A 21,862-nucleotide genomic window follows, 5' to 3' on the forward strand; every position below is an offset into this window, starting at 1 on the left:
TCAATTTCAAAATTAAAATTATGTAGAAATTCTCATTTGTGAAATGAGGCTCTACAACCAACTTTTTCTTCACAGTTATACACGCTGCAATAGGCAACCAATGTTAAATTTCTGCGAGTCGTCCCTACTCTTCCGGATGTTATCATGGTGACAGCCGGCAACGCCTCAGACGAGAGAGAAAACCCGTTTGGGTTAGTCTATTTCTTATAAGGTCCATGGTATTCTCCGTGCTACGCGTAATTTCTATTTTCTCTTAAAAAACAATAATGAATTGTTTAGTATTGTAAATTAACATCAAATTCTTTACTTTAAATTTACATTTCTGACATTTAAGCTTAGGCTTAACTGAAAATAAGTATAATAAATTGTTTATATTTAAAACTACTATGATACAGTAAGCAAATTCTACCAATTATTAAAACGATAAAGAACGTCGCAGTCTCTCATATTTGTATTTCATACAGCTTCAGCATTTTATACAAATAAAAAAAAGATTTTTTTTTAAATTTAAATTAATACTCTGGAACATATCAATTTTATCATAGTTACAAATTAACGTTTTGCTACATAACGACATAATCCCTTACATACCAGTAACTAGACAATTTCCATTATTTTCTAAAAATTTTAAATTTCACATTAATGAAAAACAGGTTTTTAAATTCCTAAATCATATCATATTTTCTGTATGCAGGTATACTAGAATTCTACACATTAATAAATAAAAAAATATAATTTCTCACAATGAAAGAAAATATTATTAGAAAAGAAATACTTCAAATTTGGAACACTAAGCAATGCTTCACATACACATGCACATATTATCAAAGAACTCATATTATCAAGTGCAATTACGACAGCAAACACTACGTATTATAATAATGAGGTAAAAGTTACTTATAGTGCGAAAGTTTACCGTTTTGCTACTGTTGAGTAAATCGTCGGGCTATCGATATATATCGCAAGACGGAAAGCATTATAAACATATCAAAACATAAAAATTAAAAATACAATTTAAATGAAAAATGATGTCTTAAATATAATTCACAATTAAAACAACAGTACAAATTTAAAATACACAAACGATACGTTAAACATTGCACATAAAATACGTTACATTACAGCTCGGCTTCACAGATTATCTCATTTTCCCTTGTACACAACGATCCGTATTCACCCGAAAAACATCAAAGAATTGCACAAACTCGGTGTCTATGTACAGATCTATCTATTTTCACCTTAAAAATATCAGAGAATAGCACAACCTCGGCATTGCGCACTACATTCGCTCTGCCCATATACACATCGATCTATTTTCACTTAAAAAATATCCTAGAATTGCACAAACTCGGCACCGTGCACAACCTCGGCATTGCGCACTACATTGGCTCTGCCCAACTAGCGGCGGAGCGGTGAAGACGCTGAACACTGGTAGTTCGATCTCAGGTTTGAGTCCCGCGAACATGGGCGTTCTCACCTTGCGTAACGTGTATACGAGCCATTTCCCTTTGGAAAGTCCTCCACGAAGATATCCCTCCCCTGAGGGAGATAGACCTCCAGTTCTTTGCTATAAGCTAATAAACCAACCAAAAATCACTGTGTGCATACCAAACGAGTTTTTCCAAGAACAAATAAAGGCAAAATAATTAGACCGCTTGGCTTAATAATGAGACCAAATTAATAACCGCTTGTAGAGTCATTAGGCTTGCAGGGCGCTAATATTGGGTGGTTACAATTTGAAAAGTAAAAGGACAATTATAGTGAATCAAAGTAAAATTCCAAAACAAAATTAGGATTTCTTCTGGCCAAATTACCCTTTTGGAATAATAGAACATTTTGTTAGCGATTATAGACGCTTTTTACAAGAAATTTAGTGCACTGTATTTTAAAAATTAGCGATTTTTTTATTTAATTTCATTTACCTTCATTTAGAAAACACTGACTGCACTTTTTTAACCCTATTCTCTTAAACCATTAGATTGCAAAATCTAAAAAGAAAAAGGTCATCTGCGATTTCCATGGCAACTTAAATCGTTTTTATTTCTTTTTTATGGCGCTACCACAATACATAGGTACAACTAAAATATGTCACAAAACGGCATATTTTCCCCAAAAATGTGTTTGTCTTGTTTTTATATTTATATACGATTTTCGTATATCTCGCTCAGGAGCAGTTTTAAATATTAATGCAAATTTTCTATCAAATCATAAAATAAATACGTACCCGGTATATCATTTGAAATGTTCAATCTTGTTTTAAATAGCATTTTCATATAACAAATAAAATTGCTCGTTTACCTTGGAGTTGGAATCACGTCCGGCTACAAATCGGAGTCTCGTGTTCATATTCCGACGAAAACACATTTGATAGTCCAGTTTACAACTGAACTATCAAACTGTCCAGTTTACTGAAACAACTTATTGATTCAAAAACTACAAATGTAATTTCCGTTATAATTTGTATATCTGAAATGACTAGATTCGATGGCTATTTTTCTACGGAACTGCTAATTTATATATTTCCAAGTACAAACAGAAACAAATTAATCCAAGGAGTAAATACATATTTTCATAACTATAAAAAACATTTCTAATTCTTACAGAAGTGCCTTTATCCTTAAAAGTTCTGATGAAATTGCTTGGGATGGGGGTCGTCCAAATAGCTATGTGTGCATAGTTTGGGAAGGGAGGACACTACAGCCATAAGGCAAAAAATTCCAAGTGGAGGTTACGATTTGGGTGTGGACTGACATTCATCAGAAGGAGCTTGAAAAGAGACGGGGGGATGCAGCAACGGGTAGTGTGGCATTAAATACCAAGAAAAAAAAAATTTTTTTAACATTCTGAAATGTAACTGTTCATAGAAGTCTAACATAACATACTTCAAATTTAATCGAAAACTTTAAAAGAAATGAGTAAAATATTTTCCTTTTAAATTTAATAACAGAACTCAATTGTTTAAAGAAAGTGTGTTGCTCCTGCTACTACCCTGGAAGTTTACAGCCATGGGGGGGGGGGAGGAAACAAGGAATGATGCCGAGGGGTGGGGCATTTCCACGAAAACTTTGAACTCCTCTCAGCTGGGATGAGGAGGACAAGGGAAGGTTTGGTCATAAACATTTCAAATTTCCACGTGTTGCATCGTTTGTGAGGGGTGGAAGGCTGTAGCGGCAAAGAAAGGTTTCCGAGTGGAGGATATGGGTCTGAAACATTGCACTTTCTCCCATTTCGCACAAATTTTCAAATCTTTCCTAGTTTATTCGCAAGAAAATAATGCGCAGGTGCAAAAATTTATAAATGTATGCACGATTTTTGCTTATTTGAACTTCCCCTTGATTAAGGAGTCCACACGAATTATACTATCAAGTTATATATCTTTTTTATAACATAAATATTAGTAGTAAAAAATTCAGCATGTATTAGACTGTAAGGATCTTAAGTTTTACTAACGTTTATTTTATTTTAAATCTTTACTATCACTTCTTATTTTCTACTTCCGGCCAGAATTATAAGCGTGAAGGAGTTTATGCAAAGTTGTCTGGCGAACGCCAAGTATTTAAGTGTGGCCTTTTTGCCAAGCAGAAGAGAGGAAGCCGTGAGTTCGAAGCAGGCCGCTTACCTTAGAAGTTACGCAGTTGCTACTTTGCCTTCCAGGCCAGAGGTTTTAATCCTCTTGATAAATTAAACGTATTGTAGTGTTCACAGTCTCTGTGCTACATACGCTTTCTGTTATTATAAGGCCAATCTTATTCTAAAGTTAAATTAGAGTTTAGTTTTATTTTGATATCTTTTAAGTTAGACCCCGAGTGGAGGGTCATTGTATTCCGAAGTACGGAAGTCATTGTATATAAAGAAAAAAATAAAGGGTTTTGTATACCCTTCGTCTGTATCCTGTCTACTTACTACAATTAGTGAACATAGCTTTAGTAAGCTCTCTGTTCTAGTCAGGTCATTGTATGTTTCCGAAGAAGGTTAGAAGAAACATTGAACCTGATAGTGGCGCCCGACGAAGAATAACCATGGCCGAGTTTCAAGAAGAACCTGTGCTGCCTGCAGAAACAGCTCAGAATCCAGAAATGCCAGCTGCCGCCCTGGAAGGATTTGGGTATATTGTCCAGACCATGCGCGCTTCGATGAAACCAGAAGCAACGTTTAATGGAAACTCACAGGTAACCAGTTTTTTGGAAAAATTGGATGACCACTTCATGCTCTACCCCGTGCACGAGTTTCAAAAAGTTACCTTAGCTACCAGCGCTTTGAGGGGCCAAGCGCTTAACTGGTTCAAATGTATCGGCAGAAGTCTCTTGGGTCAAGCAGGAAGTCCCACCTATACCTACGAAAATTTCAAGACTGCCCTACTAAAAGCCTTCCCTGTTGTAAGGGATCGTGCGAAATTAGAAACAGAACTTTTCAGTATATATCAACAAAGAATCGAAAACCTCTCGAGCTTTATTTTAAGAAAAATTCACGTTTTCAAGCTCTTGTATGGAAACCGTCCGGATCCTGAAATAATTCAAGTGATTTTGCCGAGGTTACTACCCCAAGTGCAAGACTTTATTGAATTGAGAAATCCGACTACACTGGAAAAATTATTTGAGCTAGCAATCCAGTTTGAAAGTAGAAGAACGGCGGACGTCGAAAGAAGACGCCAATATCAACAGCGAAACCAATTTGGTACGCCAAGACTACAGCAAACTCAAGCACATGGCTACGGAGAAAAAGCGAATCAGTGGGCAAGGAAACCCGAGCATTCAAAAACAGCCGGCGAACGTCGACAGTTCAATAGCAACCCAGGAAAAAAGTCTCAAGGCCAGTGGAGAAAGAAGGAAAGCACCGAAAGAAAAAATAATTTAAACTAAAACGGATTTCTGCTGACGAGAGGGTGCGGAAATCCGAAGGCCACGAAAACCCCTCTTCCTACAAGTTAAATACAGTAATGGTGAAAAATTTAACTCTTCCGAAGATTGAAGTCTTGGTAAATAATATCCCGGCCACCGCACTCCTGGATACCGGCGCGCAGTGTTCCTGTGTGGCAGAAGTCTTTTTTAGAAAGTATTTTCGCAAATACCGCATATATAATGCGGATAATACAACAGTATTAGCGGCGCAAGGAGAACAATGTAAGTGCGTAGGTAAAGTACCTTTGTACATCCGTATCAAGGACGAACAAGTAAAGGTGATGTTTTTTATAGTAAAGAATTTGCAAGCACACTTAATACTAGGAATAGACTTTCTTTCAGACGCACAAGCTACACTGGATTTTAATGAAGCGTCTCTTAAGCTGACGATGAAACCAGTGCGTGTAGAAAAGGTTGAACCGCCAAGGGTAAATCTCGACCACCTGCCTAATGACGAGCAAGATAGAATCCGACAAGTGGTAAGTGAATTTGCTTCCTTATTTAGTGATATTCCAGGATTTACCCAGGTTACTAACCATAGTATTGACACCGGAGATGCATTGCCGGTTCGTCAAAAACCATACCGGTATGATAAGAATAAGGAAAAAATTATAGAATGGCATATTACCGATATGCTACGTAAAAAGATCGTAACGCCTATCTCAAGTAGTTATGCTAGTCCGGTGGTTTTATGTAAGAAAAATAATGATTATCCTTTGGAGCATCCAAAAAGGTGGAGATTCGCTATTGATTACCGTAAATTAAATTCCATAACGAAATATCCGGTATATCCGTTACCGATTATAGAAGAAATTTTAAGGAACATAAAATCAACCAAATTTATGACAACTTTAGACTTAACGAATGGTTATTTTCAAATAGGGATCAGGCCTGAGGACGTGCCTAAGACTGCTTTTATAACCAAGTCTGGCACTTATGCATTTTTGCGTATGCCGTTTGGCCTTTCAGGCGCCCCAGCAACATTTCAGCGATGCATGGACATTGTGTTAAGACCTGTTCTCGGAAAGTCCACATTTATCTATTTAGACGATATCATTATTACTAGTGATAATCTAGACCAACATGTACAGGATTTAAGACAGGTGTTTTCTTTATTAAATGAGGCCGGTCTAAAAGTTAATGTCGAAAAATGCAAATTTGCAGCCCCTGAATTAAAATATTTAGGTTACAAAATATCGCAAAAAGGGATCGAGACAGATGAATCAAAAATAATCGCTGTACAAAAGTATCCGACTCCAAACACGGCAAAGAAGCTCTCTTCTTTTCTAGGACTTTGTTCATATTATAGGTCCTTTATAAAAGATTTTGCGGCTATCGCTGAGCCATTGTTAAAATTAAAAAGGAAAAAGGCAAGATTCTCGTGGACGGCCGAAGCCAATAGTGCTTTCGAAAAATTAAAACAAGCATTAACGCAAGCCCCTGTGTTGAAATTTCCTGAAAAGGATGAAAATTTAGAAATTTCAGCGGATGCTTCGGATTATGCGGTAGGAGCGGTACTTTCGCAAAATCAGCAGCCAGTAGCATTTTTTAGCCGAACTTTAAATCAAACACAAAGAAACTATTCCGCGACCGAGAGAGAGGCACTTGCAGTTCTGTTAGCAGTGCAAAAGTTCCGAGTCTATTTTGGAAAGGCGCCGATAACAGTATATTCTGATCATGCGGCGGTAACTAGATTGTACTCTGGAAAAAATTTATCCCCAAGGTTAATAAGATGGGCACTCAAGCTGCAAGAATATAATCTGGTAATCAAGCATACCCCCGGAAAGGAAAATACCGTAGCAGATGCCCTGTCACGAATTAAATTAGACGAACAGGGTAATACCGTAAAAGTTGCAATGCTGACAGCGTGTACAATAAATTCCCGAGAAACTGTAATAACCGAACTGGGTAAGGATCCTGAGTTTGGAAGTATTTATGAGTATTTGAAGGATCCTGAAAATTTTAGCCACCAAGATATTGTGGCGATAAGAAATAGGGCGGCCCATTACGAACTAATAGATGGTCTATTATTTTATACAAAAACTACGAATTCCAACAACGAATTTCGACCTGTTATCCCAGCTAGTCTTAGATTAAATATCCTGCAAGAGCTCCATGACAGCCCTTTAGCTTCTCATGCTGGTATTCGAAAAACTACTCAACGCGTACGCGAGGCAGTCTACTTTCCTGAACTGCAAAAGTTAACAAGGGCGTATGTCCAGTCCTGCCCAACATGTCAAGCCGTTAATTATATTAATTTCCGCCCGGCCGGGTTTCTAAATAGTATTAAATCCGAATTTCCAAATGAAATAATCGGTATCGATTTATTGGGCCCTTTCCCAAAAAGTCAGTTAAACAAAAGTCGCTATCTCCTTGTTATAGTTGATCATTTTAGTAAATGGACCGAAATTGTTCCCTTAAAACGAGCCTCCGCGAAATTAGTTACCGATTCTATTTTAAATAAATATATTTTAAAATACGGGGCGCCCCTAAAAGTTATATCGGATAATGGTCCTCAATTTGTAAGTAATATATTTGAAGACATGTGCCAAAAACTGGGCATACGTCATTTAAAAATGGTCCCGTATCGGCCGCAATCAAATATAGCGGAACGGGTCAACAGAAATATAGTGAAAATTATCCGTAGTTATGTTAAAAATTTTCATAAAAGCTGGGATAACTATGTCAATGAATTTGCTTTCGCCCTTAGGACCGCAAAACATGATACAACGGGAAAAACTCCTGCTGAGTTATTTCTAGGCAGAAAGATTATAACACCGTTAGATAAACTATTTTATGTGCAACAAAGAGCCCCAGAATTTAAAATGGGTGATATAGAAAAACTAATAAAAGAAGCAAAAAAAGAATACAGAAGTAGCACAAAGAAAACAAAAATTGTATTATGACTTGAAACGACGGGGAGTAACTTATAAAGTAGGGGATGAAGTACTAAAAATTAAGCATTCACTTTCTTCAGCACCAGAAGATAAAACTGCCAAATTTTTCCCACGCTTTGAAGGACCATATGTTATAGAAAAAATAACTCACGCTGTTGTAGTATTAAAGGCAAGAAATGGTGAAACCTGTTCCGCAAACATTGACCAGATAAAACCATTCTATGACCGTAATAAAATGCAAATCTTTTCAGATCTTTTGCAGGATCCGGTACGGCAGACACCGCAGGTACAAGTTCCAGAGGTGGGAAAACGACAAGTACAAGGGCAAGCCAATGAGAGACAGAAGCAAGTGAAAAGAAAATTGCCCCGCGGAAAAATTGAAGGTACAAAGAAAAAGAAGCCGTTCCACCGTCCAAAAAACAGAGTTCACGAACACCCCCAGAATGAAGAAGGGAGAAGGACGACGTATGTGGAAAAGACCGGGAGAAAGGACGGCAACTATAACCCGGCTGTGAAACGGAAGATTGACTCATCCGACAGAACTCTCCGCAGCAAAAGTCGCCGAACTGCGGAAGGGCCATCAGCGGCGGAGGAAAAAGTACAAGAAAAATTTGAACGGCCAACAACGAGGTCCAAGCAGGATCACGACAGAAGTTTCCCGGTTCCACCAAGACCAGCTGCCTTCAAACGGCCAAGACCACAAGCAGAGGACAGAAGGAAGATGTTCAAGGGTGGCCGTAGTGGTGAAAAACGGAAGCTTCCAGAGGAAAGCACTGAAGGGCGAGCCCGTACAAGAAGGAGGATCAACCAAGCTACGGTCTGCAGCACCTTTAAAGACTGGGCCCAGAAAAGGATGTCTGAATATTACAAAGATAAGTAAAATTTTGTGTTACTTTACAAACTTAAGTTAATCTTTCATTCTTACTGCAAGTGGCAGATTTGAAGAAGTTTTACCTCATGCGAGGTCTACCTTTATCGCCAAAAGGGCGAGAAATGAGTTGTGACCGATTTTCTTATTATGTTTTTCAATTACTCGCGCGTAAAACTAAAGTTGATGTATAATAGCGTTGTATAAAGACTTAAATATTGTAAAAAGTTATTGTATAAATTTTATTTAAAACATTCTAACAAGAAAGAAGTTTTAGTCTGAAAGACTTTTTGAAATGTAGTATTATTTCAATGTAGAAAGAATTGGCACTTGCTTTGAAAAGAATAGAAGTTAACAATGTACTACTAATGTATGTTTTCAAATGTGTAAAATTAACGGCATCTTGATATGTTCTTGTATACATGTGAACTGTTATTTTGAATGTTTAGAAATAACGTGATATGGTAAAAGTGAAAGTAATGTTAAAAAAATTTGTTATTCGTGTGACTGTAAAGATTAAATCATGGTGAATATGTGTTAAAGGTTGAATGATGTAGTTAGGCTCTCTGACGCTACACTTTAGAGTTAGCCACTTTCAGAATAGTACCTCAGGGTCTAGAGTTGAAATTAGGGTGTGTTAAGAGGTCTCGTATGTTGAATTTTAACACGTTAGTGTTTTGATTGTAGGAGGAAGTGTTGAACACATAGACAGAAACACATTCGTGTTTGGTGTTTTTACAACACATGTCAGAGAGCACGGGGAGAGATAATTAAAATAGTCATGAATGAAATAAGAATGTTAAGAAAAGTATATTCTATATGTTATTTGCAATGTCATTCTGTAACATTTCATTAAACTAGTTTTCCTTCCAGATCTCTGGAAGGAACCAGAATTGAATAAAGCTCCTGTTTTGATGCAGTACAGATGAAAAAGAAAAAAGATTGTTGTATATTCCGGGAGCTGCTATTGTAACAAATTTCTTTCTTTTAAAATTTTCTAGTTTCTAGCTAAGTTATGTTTGTAAAAGTTTGGCCTCGCGTTAGTTTCTAGAGCTAAAAGTTTTCAACAAGGTCGTTTTAGACCTCAGTTTCAAACTAATTAACTCTGGCGGGAAGTATGTAAGGATCTTAAGTTTTACTAACGTTTATTTTATTTTAAATCTTTACTATCACTTCTTATTTTCTACTTCCGGCCAGAATTATAAGCGTGAAGGAGTTTATGCAAAGTTGTCTGGCGAACGCCAAGTATTTAAGTGTGGCCTTTTTGCCAAGCAGAAGAGAGGAAGCCGTGAGTTCGAAGCAGGCCGCTTACCTTAGAAGTTACGCAGTTGCTACTTTGCCTTCCAGGCCAGAGGTTTTAATCCTCTTGATAAATTAAACGTATTGTAGTGTTCACAGTCTCTGTGCTACATACGCTTTCTGTTATTATAAGGCCAATCTTATTCTAAAGTTAAATTAGAGTTTAGTTTTATTTTGATATCTTTTAAGTTAGACCCCGAGTGGAGGGTCATTGTATTCCGAAGTACGGAAGTCATTGTATATAAAGAAAAAAATAAAGGGTTTTGTATACCCTTCGTCTGTATCCTGTCTACTTACTACAATTAGTGAACATAGCTTTAGTAAGCTCTCTGTTCTAGTCAGGTCATTGTATGTTTCCGAAGAAGGTTAGAAGAAACATTGAACCTGATAAGACTATCAGATGAAAAATAGGCTATCGACCTTAATTTCTCAATATCAAAACCATTCGAATTACTTCCCAATACACTTAATATATGAGATGTTTCTGATAAGTAACTTAATAATAATCATAGCTTTAAACAGTAAATAGTGCGTTAAAAGATGACATATCATTAATCTGAAATACTTTATGCATTTATTTCACTTGTCGCATGTCACACTTGACTTCGGTACGTCACCCACAGTGTCAATATTTTCAGCGTTGGTCTAATTTCTTGTCACCAAATTGTCGCCCTGTATTATATTTAAAGAAATAAAGAACATCTGCAAGGTTTGTAGAAAAAAAAGAGATAGAGGGCGCTGCGCCGCCCGTATGTTTAGCTAATTAAGAGTTTCGGCAGAGAGGGTTGAGAGGTTGATGAGAGTGGTTGACAGTGACATAAACTAGATACTCTGTAATCTGTATATAATATTTGTACATAGTCTTCTCTTCATTAAATAGATTTAGTTAAAGGAAAGTGTCTTTGTTTGGCCAATAGAACACAAGAACCTCCGATAAAGAAGATGTAAGTAAGTTATTACATACATCAAGTTTTTGGTGCATCGGCCGGGAAGGTGAGTCATTTCATTTTATCTGCATGCAATTTATCTTTGATAATGAGTTTTGAAGAAACCGTCGAGAGAAATAGAAAAATTAGAGGTTCGGTTCGTACCAGTGTAACAAAATTAATAAGGAAATTAGATGAGGAATTGCAAAGCGAGAATCCGAACCTAGAAGTGTTGCAGGAATCGCTTTCAGTGTTAATCGAGAGAGAAGCTAGCTTGTTAAAATATGATGAAGTTATTAATGCTCAAAGCACTGTTCAGGAATTAGAGACGGAAGTAGAACATTGTTTAGAATACAGCGAATCCATCATTAGATGTAAATCTAAAGTCAATAGATATATTCAAAATGCGGGTAAAACCGGAACAACTTCACAAGTTTCGGAAATCAAAACTAATTATAATACTAAATTGCCTCGCATTACCTTAGAAACTTTCAGCGGCGATTTATGTAAATTTACTGAATTTTGGGCTCAGTATAAAGCTGCCATTCACGAAAACAATACGCTTCAAGATGTTGAGAAGTTTAACTATTTAAGATCTTTACTCACCGGTTCAGCTGCAAAAGCTATAAGCGATTGCCATTAATAGGAGAAAACTATATAAAGGCCATCGAAATCTTAACTGACAGATTTGGGATAAAAGAAATATTAGTTAGCGCGCATTTGAACGTTCTCCTAGCTTTAGAGCCAGTACGCCGATCAAGTGACGTATCCAGTTTAAAAAAACTATATGATGAAATAACAGTTCAAACAAGAAGTTTAGAGACATTAGATATTAATTTTAATTCTTACGGCAATCTATTACTTCCTATTTTATATAAGTGTATACCGCAAGATTTAGTGTTACAGTTTAGTAGGGAGCAAAAGGTCGACACAGAGTCAACAGTGTCAGATTTATTGTTGTTTCTAAAGAGAGAAGTAGAAGCGCGCAAAAATCACTAACTCTGGGTCTTAAACAACAAACACTTTCGATAACCAGTGAAAGAAATACCGACAACTATCGTAAGAGTGTTGCTCCAATTAAAAAGAAAATGGTATCAGCGGCGACGCTTAATACATCAGTCGAAAATTATATGTGCGACTTTTGTCTTAAATCTCACCTTTCTAAAAACTGCGACTTAAGTTTTTCAGAGAAACACAAAACACTATACGATCAATTTAAGTGCAAGCGCTGTTTAAAAAAGGGTCACAAAAAACCATTTTGTAAGGCAAAATGGGTTAAATGTAATATTTTCAAATCTTTGTCGCATTTAGAGAGCCTGTGTGATGCAGAAGGGCAAGAAAATAAATCCATTAAAAATACTGCGAGCGCAGCAAAAGAGACAAACGTTAGTTCACTATTCCTCGAAACACTGAGCAAGCAAATTCCTAATGACGTGATTTATTATCAAACATTGAGAGGTCAACTGGTAGGAAATAATTCCACATTTAACGTTAGGTTGTTATGCGATTCTGCTTCCAAAAGATCTTATGTTTGTCAGTCTATTTCCAGAAAAGCAAGTTTACCAACTATTGGTAAAGAAAGATTAAGAATTCATACATTTGCATCTTCGAATCCTCCAGTGCGAGAATTTAAAAGAAAAAGACTTTCTCTAAAAAATAAGACCGGGTTCACTCTAATCATCGAAGCACTCGAAGTAAAAACCATATGTTCCAATGCATTACCCAGGCCATCTGCAGAAATTATAAACAATCTTCGCCAACAAGGATTTCACTTATCTGACAGCTGCGATAGTGAAGTGGCAGAGGTACAGATTTTAATTGGGAATGATTACTTGAACTGCATCTTAACGGGGAAAACACATCGGTTAACAGACTATTTAGTACTGCATGAAAGCATATTCGGTTGGACGTTGAGTGGTAGAGTGGGGGGAGAGAGTAAGAAGCTAAGTTCAGGGTCAGACTCCACCGGCTTGTTTATACACATTGATTCGGAAGAGGAATTAAAAATATCGGATCAGATTCGTCAGCTTTGGGAGATTGAAAGTCTAGGAATCTCTGAGTGCGCGTCGGAAAGGGGTTCTGGCGATGAGCGAATAATTAAACAATTTGAAGAGGATTTGAAATATGTAGACGGGTGGTATGAGGCTCGCTTGTTGTGGAATAGGAGTCCAGAGCATTTGGAAAATAATTTTGGTTTAGCGAAGAGGCAGTTCGAAAGGGTGCAGCGAGAGTTAAAAGGTAATAGCTTTGTGAGGGAACAGTTTATGGAAATAATTAAATTTCAGACACAAAACAACATTATTCAAAAGTGTGAGGATACGAGAGAGGGATACTTTATGCCATTCCGAGCAGTGGTCCGTAAAGATAAAAAAAGCATTCAAGTTCGAATGGTATTTAATTGCAGCAGTTGCGAAAGAGGAAAGCTATCGTTAAACGATTGCTTAGAAAAGGGCCCAAACCTAAATCCGAATATTTTGGATATCATTCTTTCCTTTCGAAAATTTAAAATTGGATTCTGCGGTGACATAGAAAAGGCGTTTTTGATGATTGGGATAGCAAGGGAAGATAGGCAATATTTAAAATTTCTCTGGTATCCTGATAATGACAGTGAGGACTTTAAAATTATGCAAATGAACAGAGTATTATTTGGATGTAATTGTTCACCGTTTTTATTGAGTGCGACGATCAAACATCATTTAAAGAAATATGCGGAAACAAACAAAAACTGTGTCGAGATGCTAAATAGCTCACTGTATGCAGACGATTTGTGTTATGGAGGGGAAAGTGTAGAATCAGCTTTCAGTCTTTCATCAGAGGCGGTATCTATTTTGAGAGACGCGAGTTTTAATTTGAGAAAGCTAAACACTAATTCTAAAGAGCTGTATGACTTGTGGGTTCAGGAAGGGTTGTGTGAAGAAAGTAGGTCTGAGACAGATAGTAAGTTGAAAGTGTTAGGCTTGGTGTGGAACTTAGAAGAGGATGGTTTGAAAGTAGACGTTACATCATTGTTGAGTAGTTTGGAATCGTTGAGAAATAGTAAAAGATCGGTGTTAAGCACAGCAGTTAAGGTGTTTGACCCAGTCGGATTTATTTCTCCATTTGTGGTGCGAGTTAGGAGACTGATGCAGGAAATATGGGAGAGAGGTTTGGAGTGGGATGCAGAGTTGCCAAAGGAGTTACGGTGCAAATGGATAAAGTGGTGCGCTGAAATTGAGGAATTAAACGCGTTGAAAATAGAGAGGTACTACTTTACAGAAGTTCTAAGTAAAGGTCAGTCGGTTGAAATTCATATTTTCAGTGATGCGTCAGTAGTGGCATATGGAGCGGTGGCATATTTTAGATATAAGAATGAGAGAGGAGAGGTATGTGCGTCGTTTATAATGTCGAAGAGTAGGATAGCTCCGTTAAAAAAGTTGTCCCTCCCTAGGTTGGAATTGATGGGGGCTGTAGTTGCAGCTAGGTTAGGAAAATATTTATTGAAAATGTTTCAGGATTTGGTAGGTAGGTTAGTTCTGTGGACGGACTCCGAAATTTGCTTGTGGTGGATAAAGGGGTCAGCGCGTGAGTGGAAGCAGTTCGTGTCGAATAGAGTTGCAGAAATACAAGACTGTACCTCGCCTGATAAGTGGAAATATTGTCCAGGGTCGGAAAACCCAGCAGATAAATTAACTCGTGGTGAAACAGCAAATGCATTGGTGAAAGATAATAACTGGTGGCATGGTCCATCATGGTTGAAAGATTCTGAAGATCAATGGCCTGAGCAGAAGTTTAAAGTAGAAACTGATTCTCAAAATTTGGAACGTTTAAGCACTTATGTTCAGGTGACTATTCCAGAAGAAGAAAATGCGTTAGACATTACCAAATTCAGCACTCTCGAAAAATTGTTGAGAGTTACAATAAATGGGTAAAGCGGTTTGTCGCCAAGCTAAGAAAACGTGCCTGTGAAGAAGGTCCTCTTACTGTATTGGAGATCCAAGAAGCTGAGGAGTACTGGATAAAACAAGTACAGAGAGCGAATTACTTTTCGGATATTCAACGACTAGAGAGGAATAATCTAATAACACCAGATTCTAAGCTTTACAGTTTAGCACCATATCTGGACAGTAGAGGTATTTTGCGTGTCAGAGGTCGTTTGGAACAAGCAGAATTAATAGATGACGAAAAACATCCCATTATTCTGCCCAAAACGAAGTTCACCGAACTAGTGATATTTAGTGAACACATAAAAGTATTCCATTCAGGAGTCATGGCAACATTGTCCAAAGTCAGGAATAAATTTTGGATACCTAAAGGAAGACAAGTAGTAAAGAAAGTTATTAACGCTTGCCTGGTGTGTAAAAAGTTTGCAGTGAAGCCCGCCAAACAGTTAACGGGTCAGTTACCCAGAGATCGTGTAGTCCAAAGTAATCCTTTCACAGTTGTAGGCATCGACTTAACGGGAGCAGTTACTATTAGAGAAAAAGCGGGTAACCACAAAAAGGTGTATATAGCCTTATTTACATGTGCCGTCACTCGTGCTGTACACATTGAAGTGGTTTCAGATATGTCTGCAAAAAGTTTCATTTTTTCATTACGACGTTTTTTAGCAAGAAGAGGGAGCTGCAAAGTGATTTATTCAGATAATGCCAAGAATTTCCGCAGCACATGTAAAATAATTAAAGGGTTTAAAAGAATCAAATCAGAGCCAAGTGTGAGAGATATCTTGACATCCAAAGAGGTAACATAGGAATTTATACCTGATCGTTCCCCATGGTGGGAAGGGTTCTGGGAGCGTTTGATGAGAAGCATCAAGGAACCTCTGAAGAAAATCTTAGGGAGAGCATTACTGACTTTCGAAGAGCTCTCTACAATATTAACTGAACTCGAGTGTGTGCTAAATAATAGACCTCTAACATATGAGAGCAACGAGCTGGGTGAACCTCGCCCGCTCACACCTTCACAATTTTTATTGCCAGGACGTGGTACATTTAACTTTCCCGAGCATTTCTTGGAAATTTTTAACAAGGTATCCGACAAAGAGACTTTAACCAGGAGGAAGCTTTACCAATCTAAGCTCTTAAAATTAACATGGATCAAGTGGAAAGAGCAATATTTACTCCATCTTAGAAATGCGCATAACTTTGCTAATCCTAAAACTGAGCAGAACCTTAAGACTGGAGACGTTGTGTTGGTAGAAGGACCAAAACAATCCAAACTACTTTGGGACATGGGTGTAATTGAAAACGTGATTATAGGAAGAGATGGACATGTTCGAGCGTGCCTCGTTCGCACGCCCAAAGGACAATTCAGAAGATCGATCCAGATGTTATATCCTTTCGAGATTTAATTTAGATAGAACTTTTGATATCATTGAGTTTTATTATATTATTAATTATTATGTTCATTTGTGGCTTTGATATATACCAGTATAGATTATTCTTTTATATTATTCATTTATATATATCATACCATTTAGTATTAATCCATTATTAATTAATGTTGATATTGTTATGCAAGTAAGTTTGTGTACTCTTGTTAAAAGGTTCCAGACTTTAAATTACGTCCAAAGGGACGTTTTTCTAATATTTTGTGTGTTACCTTTATTTATTGAATATCGTGTTCTTCGTACTTAAACCATTAAATTCAGTTCAAGAGCAATATCGCAAAATATTTTTTTATTGAGCGTATCTTTAGAATTTCCGATACGCAGTCCCGCGCGCTGGAGATAAAAAGTTTTTTTTTTTTTTTTTTTTTTTTTTTTGTACAACGTTGCCAATTATCGCTTTGAAATCGTTGAGTTTTTTAATCAAATATTCATCGAAGTGTTACAAAATATGAAATCTATAATAAAGCAATTTTCAAATTAAAATTAGGGCTTCCACGTGCCCATATTCTATGGAAGATTACGTAAGTCAAATTTTGATAGCTCTAGATTCCGTTGTTTTATCACAATGCGAGAAACATCCATACATTTATGCAGATTCTTCATTATTTAATTTCTTCAGATATAATGCAGGGCGATAGTATTGGGTGGCAACGATTTGAAAAGTGATACAGCCTTTTAAAGGCTTCAGTGCAAAACGAAAACAATAGTCCTTCAGGTACAAAGCCCCTTTGGACTAAAAATTTGACTAAATATCCAATTCTACATGAATTTCTCGGAAAGGACTTGCTTGTAAAAATTAATGTTTAACTGTTTTTATTATTTATTTGCAAAATACAAAATTGATTTAAAATTTTTCCCAATTAAATTTTCGATAGACACTCACGGCCCACTATAGATATTTCATTGCGTACGTCCAAAGCGAGGAGTGGTAACACGTAGAGTGTTACCACTCCTCGCTTTGGAATCGTTAAATTTGTTAATCAACAATTCGTTAAATCTTTACAAAATATGAAATAGACAATGAAACATAAATATTAATAGATTCCAGATTCGGGATTTCAGGTGTTCATATTCGGGTGGAGTACTACATTATTCAGAATTTGATGGCTTTGATACCGTTGTTACTTTTGAATGCGAGAAACACACCGTGAGAGCAATTTAAAAAGTGTAAAACGTTTTAAGTGATTTTTTTTTTTATTTTACATGTTGAGTTTCGAGAGACTGCCACTCCCGATAGAGGTATTTTTTTTCGTATAGTGTTTGCACTGTTCGCTTTCGAATCATGGAATTTGGTAATTCAAAATTCACACAAAATATGACAATAGGCAATAAAGCGAATTTCATCGCAGTGTTTACGTCGGTTACATAATTTACATAATTTTGGGATAACTTCAATGTAATACAATTGTTCCGTACCTAATTTATAAGGGTTATCGTGGCAGCGCGGTCAAGGAAATGAAAACCGTTTAAGTTGCCATGGAAATTGCAGACGACATTTTATTTTTAGATTTTGGATACTAACAGTTTTGAGAGTATAGAGTTAAAAAGTGCCGCGAGTGTTTTTAAACTGAAAGTAAATAAAGTGCTTTTAAAACGCAGTCCACTGAAATATTTTAACAAGCGGCAGCAATTTCTGTGAGATTTTAGTAATACACGAGTTTTTCAGCTGATTATTACTACGAAATTTTTTCTTAGATGAGAACTTATACATTTATCCTTAAAAAAATGTAGTCGTGCAGAAAATAATATAATATTTCGTCTACACGTTCCAACGAGTTGTTTAAGGTGTAAAAATCAGAATTAAAATGTATTGTAGTAGCGTGAAAATTATGAAACTTCTTATTTTAATGATTACACAGAATTAGGTAACTACACGGAGAAACGTAAGAAGCTCTCACTGAAACAATTTATTAAAAGATGTTTGTTGTAATATTTTCCGTAGATGTTTCAAGCATTCACATATTTTAGGAAATCTCCAGACTCATATTATATCTGAAAGCAATTATTCGGCAGAATTACAAGTGACATAAAAGAGTTTTTTTGCAGAAAATCCTAAAACGCTGTGTGGTTGGACAAGAAATTCCACAGTAATATTTAGTTGAAAAACTCACGCATTACTAAAATCTCACAGAAATTGCTGCTGATGATTTTAGACATTTGTTAAAAAATTTCGGTGCTTTAAAAGAACGTTATTTACTTTCATTTTGAAAACACTCACGACACTTTTTAACTCTATTCCACAAACCGTTAGAAACCAAAATCTAAAAATAAAAAGTCGTCTGCGATTTCCAAGGTAACTTAAATAGTTTTATTTTTCTTCATCACGCTGCCACAGTAGCGCTTATAATTAGGTACGGAACAATTGCTTTGCATTGAAGTTTTCCAAAAATTGTGCTAATTATGTAACTAATGTAAAAATTGTGCTGAAAATATATTGTCGGTCTACTAACAATATTTGTATGAATTTAGAACCGATTAACAAGCCGAATTTTGCAATGAATTTTGAATGAAAAAAATTTTAAATTTAGATTAGAACTATTTACCTAAAATGTTGAATTTGAAATTTAAGATCTAAGAACATTCATAAATATTTATCAAAACAAAACAAACAAAAAATTAAACTGCGATGCAAATTAATATTAGTACTGTAGTATCTTCTCTTAAATCCGATATTTGATAGGTTTATTTAATATATATAGTAGATATATATAACAATTTCTTGTAGGTTCATTAATTTATCTGGTTTACATACGTCAAAACTGATATATTAAACATTACCTCCAAAGTTAAGTTAAAAGTGGACAAGTAATCTTAAAACTAAATAGGAGAAAATTCAAATTAAACTCGGTTATTACACTTCTTAAAATTACATCAGTAAATATGGACGGTAATTTTAAGAAACACGATAACTCAATTTAATTTCAATTTTTTCCTATTTAGTTTTTGACATTAATTGACCCCTTTTTATTTCAAGAATTATTTTAGACATTCTATTATAATATATATTATATATATATATATATATATATATAATTTTAATATATTAAAATTATATTTTAGAACATTAATTATCGCTTTGCAAAATTTTAACTACTCGTATTTAAGTCCCAAACTTCTTCTTTATATAATAATTGTCAAAAATAACATATAGCAGCTAAATGTTGCAACTTGAAAATTTTTTAATTCCTGTGGAGCGTAAACAAGTTCTGACTCATCATTCTTTATTATAAAAATATAATATGAGTATAAAAGAAAGTAATTCGTTCGTAATTCATAGTTTCTTCTTTGTGTGTCACCCTTTGTACATTAAAGTGAGGGACTGAAACGTTGACCATTGTAGTTGTCGAGGAGAATTGCATGGAGGTAGGAAATAACCTCCTTTCTTACCTCCTTAGAGAATTGAGGAGGGCTTCAATTAATTCCGCGAAGTTGGTATACGATCGGGCAAGACATTCTGAAGTGAGCTTGCATAAATGTGCAATAATCCCTTTTGGGAAGGCAAGCGAACGGCAGTGAAAAATAAAATGAGGTTAGTCATAACCCCTTCCCCCCAGATTTATTATATTTAGGCTGTGTTGAGTTGGCAGAGGCGCGAGCCTCCAGGACAGGGTCGTCTGACCCAACGACTTCATATAACAGGTAGACAGCTCACCCACAGAGAATTCGTCTGCTTGGGTGTCTCCAACATATACCACGTGACTAATGCTCTTGGCGCTCTTGGAGAGTGATAGCTTAGGCTGTTCATCGCCAGTTTGGCCCGCTTTTGATATGGCAGGTAGTGCTTTTTATTTCCGTCTGTTAGCAGTCAGCAGACAACGGCCCTGAATTAGGTTGTTCGATTTTTACAATTTTATTTAGATATAACTTAACCCCTCTTTTCCTGAATATTTTATCTATATTTTTAATAATCGCTTTAAATTATATGCACCATTGTTTAAGAAGTTTAGGTTAAATAATTTTAGGAAGAAAATCTAAAATAAATAATAAAAAATTGAGATGGAAACTTTAATTTTGAATAACGTTAAAAAATTAATTCCACTACTGTTATAATATTTGAGAAGGTAAAAAAATCTCGTTTAATTTTAATGCATTGCATCCTAAAGAGAAAAAGAAAATCACATTGTATTATATGTATTTATGCCATTGATTGCCTCTCTTTTCTTGAGATTATATTACTGAAACAAAATAATGCACTCTCTTTTCTTGAGACTATATTACTGGGACAAAATAATGCAATCTTAATTACTGATTTCCACACTCATTTGTATGTCATGGCGGGGATCAATACTTATTAACTATAACAAATATTTTATATTGAATATGTATCAAAGGGTAACAAACTTCAACTCGGTATTTATTATTAGAATCAAAACGATATTACAGTTAAAAATTCTCTCACTCTCCTTTTTTTTTTTAAATACTATTTAAAATATGGTAAGTTTTTCACATCACATTTTTTCAATTACAATAAATTTCTAACAGCATCGTAGATGAGACAGAATTATAATCCAGGTTATTTTTATTTTAATTGATTTTATAGAAAATAATGATAAAGCATTGAGCTTTATAAAAGTAATCTGTTTTTTAAAATAATGCTGTTTAAATGTTTATGTTCAATGTTGCATGAATCAAGATCTTCAGCTTTTTTTTAACAAAGTAAACATATCGCACAATCTTTTCTCAATAATTTAATGCTAATAATAGCATTTTTCTCTTTTTTATCGCAGGCAGTAATTCAGGCAGTAATTTCAGGTTTATGAAATCAAAACGCGTACGACTTGGCGAAAAAAAAGTTAACGCCAATTGGCGCAGCTTTCTATTTCAACGGAATACACGGAAAAAACATATAAAATTCAATTATTTGTAAAGAGTGATTCCAGTAAATAGTGTCACAGTATTTAATACATTTTGATGCTAATAATACATGCTGAAAATGTCATATACGGCGCCAATTTTCTTATACAATATGGCTGAAACTTTCCAACCAATTCAACAGAGATAGTAAAATGACAAAAGTACTGAAAATAAAATAATAAATCATGCAGTTTTAACTTACCTATGAAAGGTTACAAGTCCTCCTTTCACGGAACTTTCTTTACATCCGTAGGCGCCGCAGCGAATAACCATTTTTACTTAAATTTTATGTGACCAAGCAGAGCAGCAGTCTTTCGTCCCATAGAAAGCAATGTAAAGTATTTCCGGACTTTCGGAATTCGCGCAGCAGTCACGTGACACTAATGTTGGAACCGGTTGAAGGTTGCAATACGCTCTCTATCAGTATACTATCTCGTTGGTCTGACCTTGTCAGTGACGCCTGGAGTTCCTCGATTGTCCTCTCTCTGATCTTAATTTTACGGTCGTATTCGGATGTACTTAGCTTTCTTTTAACTGTTTGTTTCATTAAATTGTTCCTTATTAATTAATTAAAAATATTCTTAAAAGTGGTCTTTAAAATTACTAAATTGTATCAAAATTAGACAACATTCCAAATACGATCCAGTAACACGCTTGAATTTGCTGCCCGCAGATGTTGCCGCCCGGCTTGCTCCCCTCTAGATCCGGGACTGCTTCTGAGAACCGTTTGCAAAGATTTCGTGACAATAAAATTT

General features: G+C 35.7%; 1 long non-coding RNA gene across 1 annotated transcript in view; it reads right to left on the reverse strand.

Annotated features, from left to right (window-relative positions):
* Nucleotides 1-21,515, reverse strand: part of LOC146995546 (uncharacterized) — a 62,687-nt gene extending 41,172 nt beyond the window's left edge. Inside the window, exon 1 of the long non-coding RNA XR_015043236.1 lies at nt 21,310-21,515. This is a non-coding gene — a long non-coding RNA (uncharacterized LOC146995546). The remainder of the gene's footprint in view (nt 1-21,309) is intronic.
* Between the last annotated feature and the right edge of the window lie 347 nt (nt 21,516-21,862).

Source organism: Stegodyphus dumicola, chromosome 9, assembly GCF_044657685.1.
Source record: "Stegodyphus dumicola isolate Sdum_Otavi_A_Nest chromosome 9, ASM4465768v1".
Taxonomy (NCBI): domain Eukaryota; kingdom Metazoa; phylum Arthropoda; class Arachnida; order Araneae; family Eresidae; genus Stegodyphus; species Stegodyphus dumicola.